We start from the raw sequence: 20,685 nt of genomic DNA on the forward strand, positions 1-20,685 counted from the left end.
TTTATATGTTTGTTTGTTTGTTTGTTTGTTTAATTAATTAATTAATTTATTTGCTTGCTTGCTTGCTTGCTTGCTTGCTTGCTTGCTTGCTTGCTTGCTTGCTTGCTTGCTTGCTTGCTTGCTTGCTTGCTTGCTTGCTTGCTTGCTTGCTTGCTTACTTACTTACTTATTTGTATGCCGCCCTCTCCGTAGACTCGGGGAGGCTAACAACAATAATAAAACAGCGTATGACAAATCTAATATTTAAAATAGCTAAAAAACCCTTATTAAAAACCAAACGTACACACAAACATACCATGCATAAATTGTATAGGCCTGGGAGGAAAGGAATATCTCAATTCCCCCATGCCTGACGACAGAGGTGGGTCTTAAGGAACTTACGAAAGGCGAGGAGGGTGGGGGCACTGCAGGCTACTTCAACTAACTGCTAGCTGTAGTTCAGCAGTTCAAATCTCACCACTGGCTCAAGGTTGACTCAGCCCTCCGACCTTCCGTGATGGGCAAAATGAGGACCCGGATTGTTGGGGACAATGTACTGTGTTATATAAATCTAAGTGCTATAGCAATTTTCCTTCTTTCCTTCCTTCCTTCCTTCCTTCCTTCCTTCCTTCCTTCCTTCCTTCCTCCCTCCCTCCCTCCATTTCTTGCCCTCTCTTCCCCTTCCCTATCCATCCATCCCAGCTCAAGGTTGACTCAGTCTTCCATCCTTCTGAAATGGGTAAAATCTGGACTCAAATTATTGAGGGCAATATGCTGAGTCTGTAAATTGCTTAGAGAGAGCTGTAAAAGCACTATGAAGCGGTATATAAGTCTAAATGCTATTGCTATAAAGGATTCATGGAGGACTTAAACATCACATTGGAAGATGCTGAAATATTCACCCAAGACTGAAAATGTTGGAGGTCCCTTGCCCCTCAGTATGCTACATAGCACGGGAGGATTTATTGCTAATGTTAAATACTAATAAAGGCAAGGCTTTGCAAGTTAGTTCAGAAGGTATGAAAAGATTCTGCTAAATGCTATGTAATTATCTTGAACAGAGGTGAGAATTTTCAGGTCATGGAGTCGATTTCTTTCTCCCTTGGGTACCAGTGTGTTGCTTCATTGGATACGATGCACCTAGGAAGACGTGGAGCTCCCCTCTCCCTAGACAGTTGTTGTACAATTGAAAGACTACAATGGAGCCAGAAGCTTTGCAGATCACTGAACATATGTACTACCTGGGGAATTTATATACTCAGTTGGTAGATTCTCCATTGAGACAGGACAAGACAGGACATTTATAGGAAACATCTATTTTAAGTTAGGAGTTGTAGAAAAAGAAATGAAAAACTTTTGTGTTTCCTGATATGGCCGTTGGCTTCTGAAGTGCATTATTATTATTATTATTATTATTATTATTATTATTATTATTATTATTATTATGGCAGTACAACACAGCAAACGAGATCACTATGCTGGATTTCGTATTTCATCACCAGTCGGGCGCTTCCCAAGCACCTAGGACTGCGTGATGTAGCGGCAAATTATGTTTGCCGATCTCAGTAAAGCGGCCTTTTGCAATTGACAGATGGAGATTTTGTCAATTCCAATGGTTTTCAAATGTCCACTGAGATCCTTTGGTACTGCACCCAGCGTGCCAAGGACCACTGGGACCACTTTCACTGGCTTATGCCAGAGTCGTTGCAGCTCGATTTTTATTATTATTATTATTATTATTATTATTATTATTATTATTATTATTATTATTATTATTATTATTATTTAGATTTGTATGCCACCCCTCTCCGAGGACAATAGTAGAAAGTAGAAAGTCTACTATTCTTGTTCTGGGTTCATTCATTCATTCATTCATTAAATTTGTATGCCGCCCCTCTCCGTAGACTCGGGGCAGCTCACAGCAGTGATAGAAACAATGTACAATACAAATCTAACAATAGGAAGTTAAAAACCCATAATTTAGAAAACATGCACACAACACATCATACATAAATTAGATAGGCCTGGGGAAGATATTTCAATTCCCCCATGCCTGACGGGAGAGGTGGGCTTTGAGAAGTTTACGAAAGGCGAGGAGGGTGGGGGCAATTCTGATCTCTGGGGGGAGCTGGTTACAGAGGGCCAGGGCCACCACAGAGAAGGCTCTTCCCCTGGGTCCCGCCAAATGACATTGTTTAGTCGACGGGACCCGGAGAAGGCCAACTCTGTGGGACCTAACCGGTCGCTGGGATTCGTGCGGCAGAAGGCGGTCCTGGAGATATTCTGGTCTGATGCCATGAAGGGCTTTATAGGTCATAACCAATTATTACTAGCATAATTCATGTTAGTAACCAGATCTTTTCTTCACTTGAAAATACAGTTCCCGCTCCTGCTACTAATAAGCTCCCTTTTAATGACTCTGTAATTCCTTAATTAAAGGTAGAGTCAGGGCAACTGGATGGAAAGGAGCTGGGTGCCATTCCTGACACCACAACAGGCAGTGAAGGGCTGAAATATTTTTTACTACTATGCTGTGGGTGTTGCTTATTTTGTGGGTGTGGTTTGCCAGCCATGTGACTAGGTGGGAGTGGCTTGATGATCATGTGACTGAGGGGTGTCTTAAAGATCCTGTGACTGGCTTAAAGGTGACCAGCTTGACATCGCTCATGTCAAGTTTTCCACCTTTAAGCCAACTGGCAATATTATTATTATTATTATTATTATTATTATTATTATTATTATTATTATTATTATTATTATTATCATCATCATCATCATCATCATCATCATCATATTTATTTGTTTGTTTGTTTGTTTGTTTGTTTGTTTATTTATTTATTTATTTATTTGATTTGATTTGATTTGATTTGATTTGATTTGATTTGATTTGATTTGATTTGATTTGATTTGATTTGATTTGATTTGATTTGATTTGATTTGATTTGATTTGATTTGATTTGATTTGATTTGATTTGATTTGATTTGATTTGATTTGATTTGATTTGATTTGATTTGATTTGTATGCCGCCCCTCTCCGCACACCCGGGGCGGCTCACAACACAATAAAAACAGTTTATAACAAATCTAATAATTTACAGTTTAAAATATTAAAAAACCCCATTATTAAACAGACATACACACAAGCATACCATACATAAATTGTATAGGCCCGGGGGAGATATCTCAATTCCCCCATGCATGACGACAAAGGTGGGTTTTAAGGAGTTTGCGAAAGGCGAGGAGGGTAGGGGCAGTTCTAATCTCTGGGGGGAGCTGGTTCCAGAGAGTCGGGGCCGCCACAGAGAAGGCTCTTCCCCTGGGGCCCGCATATATTACTATGAATATGCAATCCCGGCATGCAATTCCTATGCACTCCGCTATAGGCGAGAAGGATTGAACAATGAAGATGAACATTTTTGGCAACGCATTAAATTAAATTGTACCTGTGCCAACTCTCTGTCTTTTAACGTATTCTAATTTCTTTTTTTCCCCTTCCTTTAACTGTTCTCATTTCTCATGGAGAAAATCGGGACCCCACAGTCCAATTAATATTAAGTACCAGCATAATGGTAATTATCAAGTGCATTTAATTACATCTGTTTTAGTGAATCTCCTGATCTTCAAAACAGCAATTTGCACATAATTGCTGACTCTGCTCCCACCAAGCAGGATGACAATTAATTCATCACAGGAGTTTGCAACCAGCGTGGTGAAGCTACTTTTTCCTCCCTCCCTCCTTTATATCCATTTTGTATATTTTATATTAATTAGCCCACTTGACAAAGTAACAGATTAGAATAAGACTTTATGGTAAACTACAAAGGAATGCACCAAAAAAAGGTCATGCTGCTTTCTTCCATTCTGTCAGAAATAAACAAAGGAGACAAAAATATCTTGTTGAATTCTGCTAACAAAGAAAATCGAAGTGACATTAGAGTCATATACTGCTTCATACTGCTTTACAGCCCTATCTGAGTGGTTTATGGAGTCAGCCTCTTGTCCCCAACAATCTGGGTTTTCATTTTATTGACATCAAAAGGATGGAAGGTTCAACAAATCTTGGGCCAGTCAAGATGGAACTGCTAGCAGTTGGCGGAGTTAGCCTGCAATTCTACATTCTAATTACTGCGCCACCAGGATCCTTCCTTCCTTCCTTCCTTCCTTCCTTCCTTCCCTCCTTCCCTCCCTCCTTCCTTCCTTCCTTCCTTCCTTCCTTCCTTCTTTCTTTCTCACTTAATACTAGCACCTAGACTTGTGTACTGTTTTATAATTCTTTACAGCCCTCTCTAGGCACTTTACAGAGCCAGCCTATTGCTCCCAAAGCTCTAGGTCCTAATTTTACCAAGCTTGGAAGGATGAGTCAATGTTGAGCCAATGAGATGAAAGTTTAGAACTAAGACGCCTTAAACAAGATCTAAGTATTGCCCACAAGATCATATGCTGCAACGTCCTGCCTGTCGGCGACTACTTCAGCTTCAACCACAACAACACAAGAGCACACAACAGATTTAAACTTAATATTAACCGCTCTAAACTTGACTGTAAAAAATATGACTTCAGTAACCGAGTTGTCGAAGCGTGGAACTCATTACCGGACTCCATAGTGTCATCCCCCCCCAACACTTTACCCTTAGATTATCTACGGTTGACCTATCCAGATTCCTAAGAGGTCTGTAAGGGGCGAGTACAAGTGCACTAGAGTGCCTTCCGTCCCCTGTCCTATTGCTCTCCTATATCTCCTATACCTTTCTTCTATTCTTATATCTCTTCTTCTATTCTTTCATTGATATGTTCTATTACTGTATCTTCTTTTCTATTATTTCTTAGATATATTTTACTATGAGTATCTCCTCTATAACCTTCATCATGTATTTTACTATGTGTATATAGATATATACCCACTAAAACCCTCATTGTGTATTGGACAAAATAAATAAATAAAATAAAATAAATAAATAAATAAATAAAATAGATTCTGACTGCCAAATTTCAGGCAGTCGGCAGAAGTAGTCTGCAATACTGCATTCTAACCACTGCACCACTGCTGCCCCTGTCACCTCTCTGTTCCCATTATTCCAGTTTTGGAAGTGCCAAGACGGAGCTGTCTTCTTCCCTGTATCCTTGGCTTCTTTTCCTATTGACAAGGAGCCTGCCTATTGCTAACAGCCAGAAAGGATGCCATAAAAAATACACAGTCCCAGCATTGAACGCTATCAGGCAGTTTTTCAAACATTGCAGCTTGGCTCAGGACTAGTCAGTAGTCAGGAGAAGATTCCTTGTCAGCTTCCCACTGAAATATGAAGCAGATTACGTCCACCCCTGCTGACCTTGTTTACACCTGCAGGGTGTATTTACCACTTGAAGCAAAGAAGAATCTCTCCAAGTGCTGAGGCATCGAAATTTCAAGACCGCACAATCCATTCAGTCAATGAAACCAATTTTAGTCTCTCTGTGTGCCAGGTTTTTTTTAGAGAGGAGGAGGAGGAGGCAAATGAGAAGCTCCACCAGGGATTATAAGTAAACTAATTTATGTTGCTAAATATAAAATGTGTTGAGTGAGTTTTGTTCCCTTTCTTCTTCTTCTTCTTCTTCTTCTTCTTCTTCTTCTTCTTCTTCTTCTTCTTCTTCTTCTTCTTCTTCTTCTTCTTCTTCCTCTTCCCCTTCTTCTTTCCCTTCTTCTTCTTCTTCCTCTTCTTCTTCTTCCTCTTCTTCTTCCCCTTCTTCTTCTTCTTAGAAACATAGAAACATAGAAGACTGACGGCAGAAAAAGACCCCATGGTCCATCTAGTCTGCCCTTTTACTATTCTTCTTCTTCTTTTTCTTCTTCTTTTTCTTCTTCTTCTTCTTCTTCTTCTTCTTCTTCTTCTTCCTCTTCTTCTTCTTCTTCTTCCTCTTCCTCTTCTTCTTCCCCTTCTTCTTCCCCTTCTTCTTCCCCTTCTTCTTCTTCCTCTTCTTCTTCCCCTTCTTCTTTTTCTTCTTCTTCTTCTTCTTCTTCCTCTTCCTCTTCCCCTTCTTCTTCCCCTTCTTCTTCTTCTTCCTCTTCTTCTTCTTCCTCTTCTTCTTCCCCTTTTTCTTCTTCTTCCTCTTCTTCTTCTTCTTCTTCCTCTTCTTCTTCCCCTTCTTCTTCCCCTTCTTCTTCTTCTTCTTCTTCTTCTTCCTCTTCTTCTTCTTCTTCCCCTTCTTCTTCTTCTTCTTCTTCTTCTTCTTCTTCTTCTTCTTCTTCTTCTTCTTCTTTTTCTTCTTCTTCTTCCTCTTCCTCTTCTTCCTCCCCTTCTTCTTCTTCTTCTTCCTCTTCCTCTTCTTCCTCTTCTTCTTCTTCTTTTTCCTCTTCCTCTTCTTCTCCTTCTCAAGATTTGGCAGTTCGAATCCCTGGCGCTGTGTAACTGTCCCGTTACTTGTCCCAGCTTCTGCCAACCTAGCAGTTCAAAAGTACAGTATGTAAAAAAATGCAAGTAGAAAATATACGGGCCGTCTTTGGTGGGAAGGTAACAATGTTCTGCGTGCCTCTGGCATTTAGCCATTCTGGCCACATGACCATGGAGACATCTTTGGACAATGTTATACAGGGGGTGGACAAAGAAATGGAAACACTTGACTTTTTGGCATCATAATGTTTAAACATGTTCAAATCAATCAAAACTTGACATATTTTAATGGTTTTTTTGTTTAATTCTGTTATTTGATATGTTTTTTTAAACTACCTTTTTTTTTTACAGAAACGTAAGGAAATTGGTTATAACCTTCTAGAAATGTCAGACCTCTCAGACTTTCAAACTGAAAGAAAGCTGCAGTAATTATATGTTCATTAATATAATAAATTTGCTTTACCAATTTTTCTTTTATTCCTAGAATAAATAGTTCTGGTCTCATCTCAGTTTTCTGTTCTGTTATCTCCTGTATCCTTTTTTTTTTTTTTAATTTTCCCCAATATCTCTTTCCATTGGGACATGTCCACCACATGTGGTAGAAAGTCCCTTGTGTGTGATTACATTTGCAACAATTAGTCGAAACGGATGGATACATTTTGGTCAATCTTGCTGGTGGTAGATGCCACCTATAAAACATTTTATATATTTTCTTTAAATGTGGCCGGCATTGTCAATTTGTAATTTTTGTTCCCAATGCTCAAATTTGATCTTGTACCCAAAGTTTTTGGCCCATGTTACCATTGATTCTTTTACAATTTCCTCCTCCATTTTACGATTTAGAAGACAATTAGTTGTCTTTTTTTTTCTGTGCCTGTTAATTTGTATTTGTATTTATTTATTTGTTTGTTTGTTTATTTGTTTGTTTGTTTGTTTGTTTGTTTGTTTGTTTGTTTATTTATTTATTTATTTATTTATTTATTTATTTATTTATTTATTTATTTATTTATTTATTTATTTATTATTCAGACTTGTATGCCGCCCCTCTCCACGGACTCAGGGCGGCTAACAACAATATAAAAAGACAATGTAAACAAATCTAATATTAAAAACAATCTAAAAAACCCCAATTTAAAGAACCACTCATACATACAAGCATGCCATGTATAAATTCTATAAGCCTAGGGGGGGAGGGAAATTTCAATTCCCCCATGCCTGATGACAGAGGTGGGTTTTAAGGAGCTTGCGAAAGGCAAGGAGGGTGGGGGCAACTCTGATATCTGGAGGGAGCTGGTTCCAGAGGGTCGGGGCCGCCACAGAGAAGGCTCTTCTCCTGGGTCCCGCCAAACGACATTGCTTAGTCGACGGGACCCGGAGAAGGCCAACTCTGTGGGACCTAACCGGTCGCTGGGATTCGTGCGGCAGAAGGGGGGTCCCGGAGATATCTTGACAATTCCTTGTTGCTCATTTTGAAAGCCCTGTAGTTTCAAGAATCTTTATCCAGTTGGTTAGGTAGAAAAATATTTTTCCACCAAAGACAGATTTCTCTCTGTCCCGGGAGAGACAAATATATCATGAAGGACACATTGTTCATATAGTATCTCGTGGAAAATCTACCGAGCAAGAACCTGTAGCCTTATCGGTGAATTGAAAAGCTAGCTCCTAAGAAATCCCTAGCAAAAATCCTAGAATGCAAGAAAACAGCGTTGGATGTGTCCACGTAAGTCACCGACAGTCAACCTGGACTTGAAGGAGATTTTACTTTAATCCTCCAAGTAACTAAACTTGCTCGAGGGAGAATAGGGAATTAGCGAGACCATTTCCACACTAATGATTTATAGCGTCTTGCAGCGTCATCTGGCCATTGCTGGGCCGATATATCAGTGGTGGAGACAGGCCTTATATCAAAACAGCAATGGCTGGGTGACATTATAAGAAGCTATAAATCAACAGTGGGGAAATAGCCTGGGATAGATCCTCCGGTTTTTTCCCCCCACACACCATTTTTGTGGCTGTTTGTAAGTTGGAGGACAACTGCCTACCTTGTCTAGTTAAAACCTGTCTAGTTTTAATGCAGAGGTCTTCAAACTTATTTATTTATGTATTTGTTTGTTTTGTCCAATACACAGTAATACACAATGAGGGTTAAAGAGGATATAATCAGGTAGAATGTATTAAAAGGGGAATGGAGGAGAAAATAAAGGAGTGGAATATAACTATGAGAGAATAGCAGGAAAAGATATAGGTATAGAAGAGAAGATATAGGAGAGACAATAGGGCAGGGGACGGTAGGCACTCTGGTGAACTTTATTTATTTATTTATTTATTTATTCATTCATTCATTCATTCATTCATTTATTAAATTTGTATGCCGTCCCTCTCCGCAGACCCGGGGCGGCTCACAGCAGTGATAGAAACAATATACAATACAAATCTAATAATACGAAGTTAAAAACCCATCATTTAAAAAACATGCACACAACACACCATACATAAATTATATAGGCCTGGGGAAGATATTTCAATTCCACCATGCCTGACGGCAGAGGTGGGTTTTGAGAAGTTTACGAAAGGCAAGGAGGGTGGGGGCCATTCTGATCTCTGGGGGGAGCTGGTTCCAGAGGGCCGGGGCCACCACAGAGAAGGCTCTTCCCCTGGGTCTGGCCAAATGACATTGTTTAGTCGATGGGACCCGGAGAAGGCCAACTCTGGGACGTAACCAGTAACTGGGATTCGTGCGGCAGAAGGCGGTCCCGGAGATATTCTAGTCCGATGCCATAAAGGGCTTTATAGGTCATAACCAACACTTTGAATTGTAACCGGAAACTGATCGGCAACCAATGCAGACTGTGGAGTGTTGGTGAAACATGGGCATACTTGGGAAAGCCCATGATTGCTCTCGCAGCTGCATTCTGCACAATCTGAAGTTTCCGAACACTTTTCAGAGGTAGCCCCATGTAGAGAGCATTACAGTAGTCGAGCCTCGAAGTGATGAGGGCATGAGTGACTATGAGCAGTGAGTCCCGGTCCAGATAGGGCCGCAACTGGTGCACCAGGCGAAGCTGGGCAAATGCCCCCCGCGCCACAGCTGAAATATGTTTCTCTAATGTGAGCTGTGGTTCGAGGAGGACACCCAAGTTGCGGACCCTCTCTGAGGGGGTCAATAATTCCCCCCCCCCCAGGGTAAAGGACAGACAGATGGAATTGTCTTTGGGAGGCAAAACCTACAGCCACTTATGTACGTCCCTTACTGACCTCTTAGGAACTTGGTGAGGTCAACCGTGGATAGTCTAAGGGTAAAGAGTTGGGGATAAGGGGATTATACTACAGAGTCCGGTAGTGAATTCCACGCTTCAACAACTCAATTACTAAAGTCGTATTTTTTACAGTCAAGTTTGGAACGGTTAATATTAAACTTGTATCTGTTGTGGGCTCTTGTGTTGTTGTGGTTGAAGCTGAAGTAGTCTTTGACAGGCAGGACATTGTATCACATCATCTTGTGGGCAATACTTAGATTATGTTTGAGGCATCTTAGTTCTCAGCTTTCTAGACCCAGGATTGTAAGTCTAGTTTTGCAGGGTTTATTTTCATTTTATTTATTCATTTATCCAATGCACAATACATATGGAAGAGAATAAACATGAAGTAATATATATATAAAGATAATATGTAAAAATAGAGGAGAAGATATATGAAAGGAAGAAAATATATATGATATATGAGATAAAGGAAAGACAATTGGGCAGGGGACGAAAGGCACACTAGTGCACTTTTGTACGCCCCTTACTGACCTCTTAGGAACCTGGAGAGGTCAATCGTGGAGAGTCTAAGGGAGAAATGTTGGGGGTTAGGGGTTGACACTATTGAGTCCGGTAATGAGTTCCACGCTTCGACAACTTGATTGTTAAAGTCATATTTTTTACAGTCAAGTTTGGAGCGGTTAATATTAAGTTTGAATCTGTTGCGTGCTCTTGTGTTGTTGCGGTTGAAGCTGAAGTAGTCATTGACCGGTAGGACGTTGCAACATATGATCTTGTGGGCAATACTTAAATCGTGTTTTAGGCGCCGTAGCTCTAAGCTTTCTAGGCCCAGGTTGTTCTGCTACGGGTAGAGGAGTGACGAACTTGGCAACTTGTAAGACTTGTGGACTTTAATGTGGCTTCTTCTGTCTCCTCCAACATACCAAAGCCAAAACCAGAAATTAAAGTTAGCCAATTCACTTCCCCACCCCCTTGTTTTCTGTTTCCTCTGTGAGAAATGCAACTGGATGCTTTATTTATTTTTAACAGGCACATATCTGTGTGTGATGTAGTTCCCTGCTTTTCATGTCATTCCGCTTCCTAAGCTTCTACACAGCAGGTTGAGCACCATTCTTTACTTAACTTCCTACATTCAAAGTAGCTGTAGGCTATGTCAGAGAAGAGAAATCCTCATGGGATTTCCGAGAGACAGAGATATATATTGAGTGTGGGGGGAAGGCAGCTGGTACAAATGTTGCTTTTTATATTCTGGAACATTTTTATACATTAAGGGATCTGAGCTCCTGTTATTCTGTTAAAAAAAAGAAGATCTTTTGATTCGAAATTCTGACCTCCTTGGGATTTTTAAAAACACAAGCAGTTCAAATGGCACTTAGGTTTCCTTGTGGGACTGTTGAAAAACAGCGGAAGCTGACACGCAGTTCCAGATCACTGCCTCAACATTTATTTCTTTAATATTTCAGCGCGTTTCAAAAGATATTTCAATAACAATGAGATAATCTTTCTTTTTTCCTTTTCTTTTGTGGGGAAGGAAGTTCGATTCTTATCTGCCGTACGAATCCCAGTGACCGATTCGGTCCCACAGAGTGGGCCTTCTCCGGGTCCCGTCAACTAAACAATGTCAGTTGGCGGGCCCCAGGGGAGGAACCTTCTCTGTGGCGGCCCCGACTTTCTGGAACCAGCTCCCCCCAGATATTAGAACTGCCTCTACCCTCCTTGCCTTTCGTAAACTCCTCAAAACCCACCTTTGTCTTCAAGCATGGGGGAACTGAGATATCTCTCCCGGGCCTATACAATTTATGTATGGTATGCTTGTATGTATGTCTGCTTAATAATGGGGTTTTTAAATTTAATATTTTAATATTACAATTTAATATTTTAAATTGTAAGTTTTTAGATTTGTCATGAACTGTTTTATTGTGTTGTGAGCCGCCCCGAGTCTACGGAGAGGGGCGGCATACAAATCTAATAAATAAATAAATAAATAAATCTCTGCGCAGGTGGTCTACAATTCCAAAGGCAAACTAACCTGGAATGATTATGGCACAATTCTTGATAATAATAGCTTGCATAGGGAAATGAGAAGGAAAATATTACATAAGTGGTATTTTACTCCCGTTCAACGCGCACACTTTCAGCAGAATGTCAGGGGTAATTGTTGGCATGGGTGTCAAGATAAAGGAGTGTTTATGCATATGTTTTGGGAATGCCCGATAGTGCAGGAATTTTGGCAAAAAGTGAAAGAGGATATCAATCACTTTAATAGGAAAGTGAACACAAGAACAAGGGGACACAATCTGAAGTTATTTGGGGGAAAGATCAAAAGCAACGTGAGAAAATATTATTTCACTGAAAGAGTAGTAGATCCTTCTAACAAACTTCCAGCAGACGTGGTTGGTAAATCCACAATAACTGAATTTAAACATGCCTGGGATAAACATAGATCCATTGTAAGATAAAATACAGGAAATAGTATAAGGGCAGACTAGATGGACCATGAGGTCTTTTTCTGCCGTCAGTCTTCTATGTTTCTATGTTTCAATAGAATGCTAAATATACAATGGACAATCACTAAGGAAATGGCAGTACTAGTAAAAAGCAATGCGATGGGAGAATTTAGAGGGAAAAAAAGCAGCAATAGAAAGCGCTCGGGCAGGAATAGTCTTTGGTTGGAAGGATGCGACAAAATGGACAATTGGTATAGGTACATGGTGGACCATATTCAATTTGAAATTATGGATAAAAGGATAAATTCGGATAATGAAACTGAATTGGGACAACTGATGGGACGGTGGGACAAGGCAAGACGATATATGATGAGCAGAATCCGAGACCAAGCTACAAGAAATAAATTGCAATCACTCTATAATATGTAAATAGATATATTGCTCTTGGGTCAAGTGGATTATATAAGAAACACCCCCGATTTGGTGGTGGGGTATATGTGTGTGTCTGTGTGGTGGGCACATTTCACTATGCACAGTTTTATGTTGTGTGCATATTAAACTTGTTAAAAATTACTAAAAATAATTTTAAAAAAAGATAATAATAGCTTGCTACCTTTGTAGTAAGGGCAGGGGTTGGCAGCAGGTAGGATGGAGTGGAATGCAGTTCCACCGGCGGAAATGAAGCTGTGTGCCCAGCTCCAGCTGAGCAGCCCCCTTCCTCCTCCTCCTCCTCCTAGGAAAGCGGCAGGGAGACCAGCACCAGCAGGAGTTGTAGGGGGCCCATTTCCTCCCCCTTTTTTCTCAACAGCTGATTGGCACCCAATCTCCTGACCCAGAAAGAAGAACACGGGAAACACAAATTGTCACCCCAGAGAGCGACACTGATGAAGTTGTAAGTCAAGGACTTAACAGTTCACTTGAACGATGATGATCGTTCAAGCCACTCCCACCTGGTCACATGGCTGGCAAGCCACTCCTACCCAGTCACATGAGCATCAAGCCATACCCTCAATTGTGTCAACTCCTAACCCCCAACATTTCTCCCTTAGACTCTCCATGATTGACCTCTCCAGGTTCCTAAGAGGCCAGTAAGGGGCGTACATAAGTGCACTGGTGTGCCTTTCGTCCCCTGTTCAATTGTCTTTCCTTTCTCTCACTTATCATATATATTTTCTTTCTTTCATATATCATCTCCTCTAAGTTCACTTTACCCTTATATATATTACTACATGTCTATTTTTCTTCCTATGTATTTGTGTATTGGACAAATGAATGAATGAATGAATGAATGAATGAATGAATGAATGAATGAATGAATGAATAAATAAATAAATAAATAAATAAATAAATAAGCCACACCCACAGTGCAGCAGTAAAAAGTTTGGCGGCCCATTACTGCCTGTGGTTTTTTGCATTTGACTGAAAGAAAAATACTCATTTCTTGCAAAGCTGAAGAGTTCAGTCTTTCTGATGTACTAAGATTTGCATCTGGTTGCTGGGTTAAAAGAAAGAGCTCTCAGCTAGCTCCCTTGTTTTTCAGGGATATTATTTTAACAAGCCCTTCCCATCTCTTCTTGACAAAAGACGTTGCCCAAAAATCAGGAATCACACTGCGACAAGGCCCTGTGAGGCTGAACAACCATTTGCTGGTTGACAAATGTTTGAAAGAGGCAGAAATACAATCAATTATCCTTGGAATATGCTATCCGGTGTCTCCAGGTGCATCGAGTGTTTGCCAATGAGAATATTATTTGACCAATCAAATGGATGTCTGGGTCTTTGTACGGTAACTTGATGTAATGAAAGGAAGCACAAATTGCACAACTCGCTTTTTATATCGGAATGTAGGGAAGAAGATGCACGAGAATTAAAGGTTAGGCTAGAATTAAAGATGCGTACAGTAGGTTCACACTGGAATGGATTTGTCAATCACATATACAGGCAAGTAATTGAATCCACGAGTATACAACAGACAGAATGTCTGGTAGATGGTTTTTGAGATGATTCTGCACTGCGGTATATATAACAAGCAACCAGCGGCACAAATTTAGTAATGAATTTATAATTCACTAGTAGTGTGTTTGGAATGATTGATTTTTAAATGTTTAGTTTTAAAAAATATTTTAAATTCATTATTCTGTTAGTTGGATTAAGAAGTGTTTTTCATATTGTATTTTTATTAAATTGTTGTAAGTCGCCCCGAGTCCAAAGAGAGGGGTGGCATATAAGTCCAATTAATAAATATAATAAATGAATAACATGTGCTTGCCAGCCAGTTATCTATCTATCTATCATCTATCTATCTATCTATCTATCTATCTATCTATCTATCTATCTATCTATCTATCTATCTATCTATCTATCTATCTTAGTCTACTCTACTCTACTCTACTCTACTCTACTCTAGTCTGTCTGTCTGTCTGTCTGTCTGTCTGTCTGTCTGTCTGTCTGTCTATCTATCTATCTATCTATCTATCTATCTATCTATCTATCTATCTAGTCTAGTCTAGTCTGTCTGTCTGTCTAGTCTTGTCTGTCTGTCTGTCTGTCTGTCTGTCTGTCTGTCTGTCTGTCTATCTATCTATCTATCTATCTATCTATCTATCTATCTATCTATCTATCTATCTATCTATCTATTTATTTATTGGATTTGTATGCCGCCCCTCTCCAGAGACTATCTATCTATCTATTTCCCCCCCTCCCTCCCTCTTTCTTTCTTTCTTTCTTTCATTCATCACCTATCTATCTATCCATTTATCACATCTTGCTTCATTGGATGAGCCTAAGTAACCACTGAAACATCATATATAATATGTCTGTCCATACCATGTCATCAAGCTCTCTGAATTATAAGGGTTTTTTTTAAAAAAAACAATAACATCTATACCAAAAGTTTGTGGAGATTCTCAGTCATCCAGGTCCCTGAAGATGCCTTCCAGGGCACGTACCGGTCATGGCAAAGTCACTGGAAAAAATGTGTAGAGGCCCAAGGATAGTAGTTTGAAGAATTTTAAGTGTTTGTGCAAACCTGTTCAATAAATTAGTTTTTTTAAAAAATTGCATTACTTTTAGAACACACCCTGTCTCATTTAATCTTCAATTTTCTCTCACACATTCTTCCAAAATGAGAGACATTTTAAAAAAGAGAAAGATAGGATCCCCAGGGTGAGCACTTTGCTTGTTTTTCTATATTTTCATAACCGATCACGCTGTTTCATAGAATCAAAAGCACGTAATCTTTACCAGGTTGGAGATTAACTTGTGAGAGATTTGGTAGAATATTGCTTGGCTCTTGTTAATTTTCTGACACTTACTCTAGAGGTATTACATTCCAATTATCCTAATTCCTGATTATTGAGCTAGCTAATTACCTAGGACATAATTTAAGTTCACGATAATTGTCATGCAATGCTTGCTCTCTGAGACTCAGATCTGGCCTTACTGCTAGTGTAATACTTTGTAAAGAGTGTTTGTTTGTTTGTTTGTTTACCAATTGGTTCTGAATAGTTCTCTATCAGTTTCTATAATCCTTGTATTTCTTAAAGATTGGAATTCCTTTCTTGAAATGTTCATCAGAAGTTTTGTTTAGAACAGCAACAATAACAACAACAATTTGAACAAAGAACAGAAATCTAATAAATACGGAGAGGGGCGGCATACAAATCTAATTAATAATAATAATAATAATAATTTAGCAACATGATTCAATTCCAAAGAACAGTTTAATCTCAATTGTTATTTTTGCCTATTGTTTGATATTTTAAATTAGCCTTTTATATCCTTTACTGTAGTTACTTGTACAAAAAATGCTTGCTTTAAAAAAAAAGAAAATATTATTAATTTACTTTTTAAAAATGGCATTATTGTCACTTGTCTAGATTTTTTTTTTCATTTTCCTTTATATGCTGAATTTGTTTACTGCATTTTTAAAGAATGTCATTTCACCTGATTTCACAAGAAATGTAATTATTCTTAACAATAAAGGTCCTTGTAGTAAAATATGTTTATTCTATATTTAAAGTTCAAAACGCTAAACCATTAAGTCCTCGGACTTACGATATTGCCAAAATACCCAAGCCGGCTGCAGGTTGAATCCTGATTGGCTAAGACGTGAGCAGCTGACTAGCAGGAAATTGGGGCATCCTGATTGGTTGCCAGTTTGACAGCTCGACTATAAAAGGTGCTGTCAAACATCAAGTTGCTGTTCTGTTCACTCGTGTTACCTGTGGAGCTGAAGTTAGAAATAAAGCGTTCCTGTTCAGAATTCCATCTTACCTCCATTCCTATCATTAACCTTTTACCTAACATAAATCACATTTTTTTCTTATGTGGGTGCATTCATGGATGCATGGATGAAACAACAAAATGAAATAATCAAAATCAATTTTCAACTTAATGATTTACAGACAGAGAGACGTGTATACATATATAAGCCAGAATGCTGCAAAAGAAACTTAATGTGTTCACCTGCTGTATAGAGTGCTGGTGAAAACACATTTGGAATACTGTGTTCAGTTCTGGAGACCTCACCTACAAAAAGATATTGATCAAATTGATGGGATCCAAAGACGGGCTACAAAAATGGTGGAAGGTCTTAAGCATAAAACGTATCAGGAAAGACTTCATGATTTCTATCTGTATAGTGTGGAGGACAGAAGGGAAAGGGGGGGACATGATCGAAACATTTAAATATGTTAAAGGTTCAGGAGGGAAGTGTTTTTAATAGGAAAGTGACCACAAGAACAAGGGGCACAATCTGGGATGAGTTGGGGGAAAGATCAGAAGCAATATGAGAAAATATTATTTTACTGAAAGAGTAGTAGATGCTTGGAACAAGCTGCCAGCAGACATGGTTGGTAGCTGAATTAAACATGCCTGGGATAAACATATATCCATCCTAAGATAAAATACATGAAATAGTATAAGGGCAGACTAGATGGACCATGAGGTCTTTTTCTGCCATCAATCTTCTGTGTTTCTGTGTTTCTACTTTATTGGTTAGATTGTCCAGTGACTGGAGTTAGAAAAATAGAATCCAACTAAAACCTGATTCATGGAATACAATTCTATTTTGAGTTTGATCAAAGGGGAGGTAGCTGTAATTCCAGTTCCTGGGCCATTGGTTTCAATCACTCTACTTCAGTTCACAAATGCATGCATTCTATTTGGCTTTGGGGCATCTTGTGATTATATCAAAATAGTAATTTATATTTTATGTATTCCCTAAAGCAGCGCTGAATAAACTCTTGGTCTTGTGATGTTCGTGAACTAGCCATGTCCAAAGAGCATGGGCAATGAGTGGAGCAAGACAACTGCCTTCACCAGTTTGTGCAGGGCCATAAGTTCCTCACTGATGTTTGAAAGTTTGATACATCCATGGAAAACCCAATACCCAAGTCACTAAATTATTTTGTCTGATTACACAGACAAAACAGAAGGAAAATAAGGTATCTGCCTGCCTGCCTGCCTGCCTGCCTGCCTGCCTGCCTGCCTGCCTGCCTGCCTGCCTGCCTGCCTGCCTGCCTGCCTACCTACCTACCTATCTATCTATCTATCTATCTATCTATCTATCTATCTACCTACCTACCTACCATCCGACCGACCTATCTTATCTAACATCTGTCTGTCTGTCTGTCTGTCTGTCTGTCTGTCTGTCTGTCTGTCTGTCTATCTATCCTGCCCTCCCTCCCTCCCTCCTTCCATCCTTCCATCCATCCATCTATCAATCTACCTACCTACCTACCTACCTACCTACCTACCTATCTACTGACATACCAACCTATATATCTTATCTAACATCTATCTGTCTATCATCTGTCAGTCTGTCTGTCTGTCTGTCTGCCTGTCTATCTACCTACCAACCTACCGACCTATCTATCTTATCTAACATCTATCTATCTGTCTATCATCTGTCTGTCTGTCTGTCTGTCTGTCTGTCTGTCTGTCTGTCTATCTATCTATCTATCTATCTATCTATCTATCTATCTATCTATCTATCTATCTTAACTAACATCTATATGTCTATCATCTGTCTGCCTGCCTGCCTGCCTGTCAGTCAGTCAACCAACCAACCAATCAATCAATCAATCAATCAATCAATCAATCTATCATCTATCTTCTATCATTTATCTATCATCTAATTTATGTTAAAGATATTTTGCTATATCATAAGTAAACTTGGAAATTTGAGATGAGTTGGTAAAGAAGATAGCCTCTAGCACCTGAGTGATGCCAAGGACCTTCCTAGCTACATAAAGCATCCATGATACCTTCTTCAGTTAGTTTCATTACCTATAAACTGAGCTGGAGTAGGCTAAATTTTCATACGGTATGGGTTCCAAACAAATGAGCTGTATTTGAGGATGGGTCTGGCAAAAGTTTTGTAAGCTCTGGTAAGTAGTGTGAGATTGCCGGAGCAGAAGTTTCCTTCAAATCAATACATGTTTGTGCACATCCCAAGCCAGGAAACAGACAGAGAGAAAGAAAGAAAATAAACGTTATAGTTTTATATGAGGACTCTCTTCCCTTTCTTCTTCTCTTCTCTTTCCTTCCTCTTTCTTTTTCTCTTCCTCTTTCTCTTTTCTCTCAACTTCTGCTACAATGTCTTTAAAAAAGATAATAGCTACGGCTTTGTCTACATTTTTGCCAGGTGTTCTTGGTATTTCAGAAGAAGCATGTTTGTTTAATGGAAGCGAATTTGCCACGCAGGACAAAAGACCGCAAGATGAAATGAAAACACCTTTTATTCTAGAGGAGGCAAAAAAAAAAAAGGCATAGCAAATGTCATTGACGGAGCTTTTGTGGTTTTAAAGAAAGTGGAAAAGGGAAGGCAAAATACATTATTTAAAGCACAACCGTTAGAGGATATGACTAACTATCTATGACAAAGCAGAGAGAAGCCGTTTTCCATTATCCCGCTAACCCATAATAAAATCTAAAAATGCTGCATAATGGACTTTGCAGGGATTGGTAAGCCTGGTGCAGTTAGGGGGAAAAAATTATGAGGGTATGAAAGAGCTATAGAAGGGCTGCAAGAAATAGTCTATTTCCTATAATGTTTGACTTTCCACACATACTCTACCATATTGGCAGGACAGTGAAAAAGAGACATACAGAAAATCTTCCACCTCCACCCATGATTGAGAGTGGGAATACTTTCATGAGCCATTGTGATGTTGTGGATGTTGAGATTCTAGAGCAGTGATGGCGAACCTATGGCATGGGTGTCACAGGTGGCACATGGAGCCATATCTGCTGGCACGTGATCTGTTGCCATAGCTCAGCTCCAACATGCATGTATTTACATGTGCCATTGTGCCTAGCGTCCCTGTCCTATTGTCTTTTTTATCATTATTTTCTATGTTATGTTTGTTTGTTTGTTTATTTGTCCAATACACAATACATATAGAAGAGAATAGACATGAGGTAATATATATAAAGAAAAGATATAAAAGTAGAGGAGAAGATATATGAAAGGAAGAAAAGATATATGAGATATGAGATAAGGAGAGACAGGCTAGTGCACTTATGTACGCCCCTTACTGACCTCTTAGGAACCTGGAGAGGTCAATCGTGGATAGTCTAAGGGAGAAATGTTGGGGGTTAGGGGTTGACACTATTGAGTCTGGTAATGAGTTCCACGCTTCGACAACTCGATTGTTAAAGTCATATTTTTTACAGTCAAGTTTGGAGCGGTTAATATTAAGTTTGAATCTGTTGCGTGCTCTTGTGTTGTTGCGGTTGAAGCTGAAGTAGTCATTGACAGGTAGGACGTTGCATCATATGATCTTGTGGGCAATACTTAAATTGTGTTTTAGGCATCGTAGTTCTAAGCTTTCTAGACCCAGGATTGTTAGTCTATTTTCGAGTGGAGGAGTGAAGAGCTCTTCTGGTGAAATATTTTTGGACGTTTTCAAGGGTGTTGATGTCAGAGATGTGGTATGGGTTGCAGACAGATGAGCTGTATTCTAGGATGGGTCTAGCAAAAGTTTTGCATGCTCTTGTGAGTAGTGTGAGATTGCCGGAGTAGAAGCTAGGTAGGATCAGGTTAACAACTCTAGAAGCCTTTTTGGCGATATTGTTGCAGTGGGCTTTATTTGATATTAGTATTCCAAGGTCTTTTACTGAGTGTGGGTTGCCTGTGAGAATTTGTTTATTCAGTTTATATATGAGGTTAGGATTCTTTTTGCCAATGTGGGTAGAGCATTTGTTGGTTGATATTTGAAGTTGCCAGGTGTTAGACAAATCTGAGACTAAGTCGAGGTCTTTTTGGAGAGTAAATGTGTTGAAAAGTTTTACATTGTCGGCAAAAAGAACACAGTTGCTTGTGATATGATCGCAGAGGTCGCTGATGTAGAGAATGAATGTTTGTGATGTGAAGAGGACAAGAGGAAGGGTACAACATAAGACTCTTGCTACATAATTCTTCTTGCTCATCTTCCCCATTGGCACAATTTTGTCTTGCGTCACAAACTTCACTGGCTGAAATGCAGGTCTCTCTGTTATCACATAAAAAGCCTGCCTGCTTTTTGGGGGAGAGTTTTGCACATGCGGAAGGTAAACCCACCAACTAGCCACAGTCACAGTCTTCAATGAAAAACACTGCACTATCATACACTACTATTACATCCACCA

Source organism: Erythrolamprus reginae, chromosome 8 (genome assembly GCF_031021105.1).
Source record: "Erythrolamprus reginae isolate rEryReg1 chromosome 8, rEryReg1.hap1, whole genome shotgun sequence".
NCBI lineage: Eukaryota > Metazoa > Chordata > Lepidosauria > Squamata > Dipsadidae > Erythrolamprus > Erythrolamprus reginae.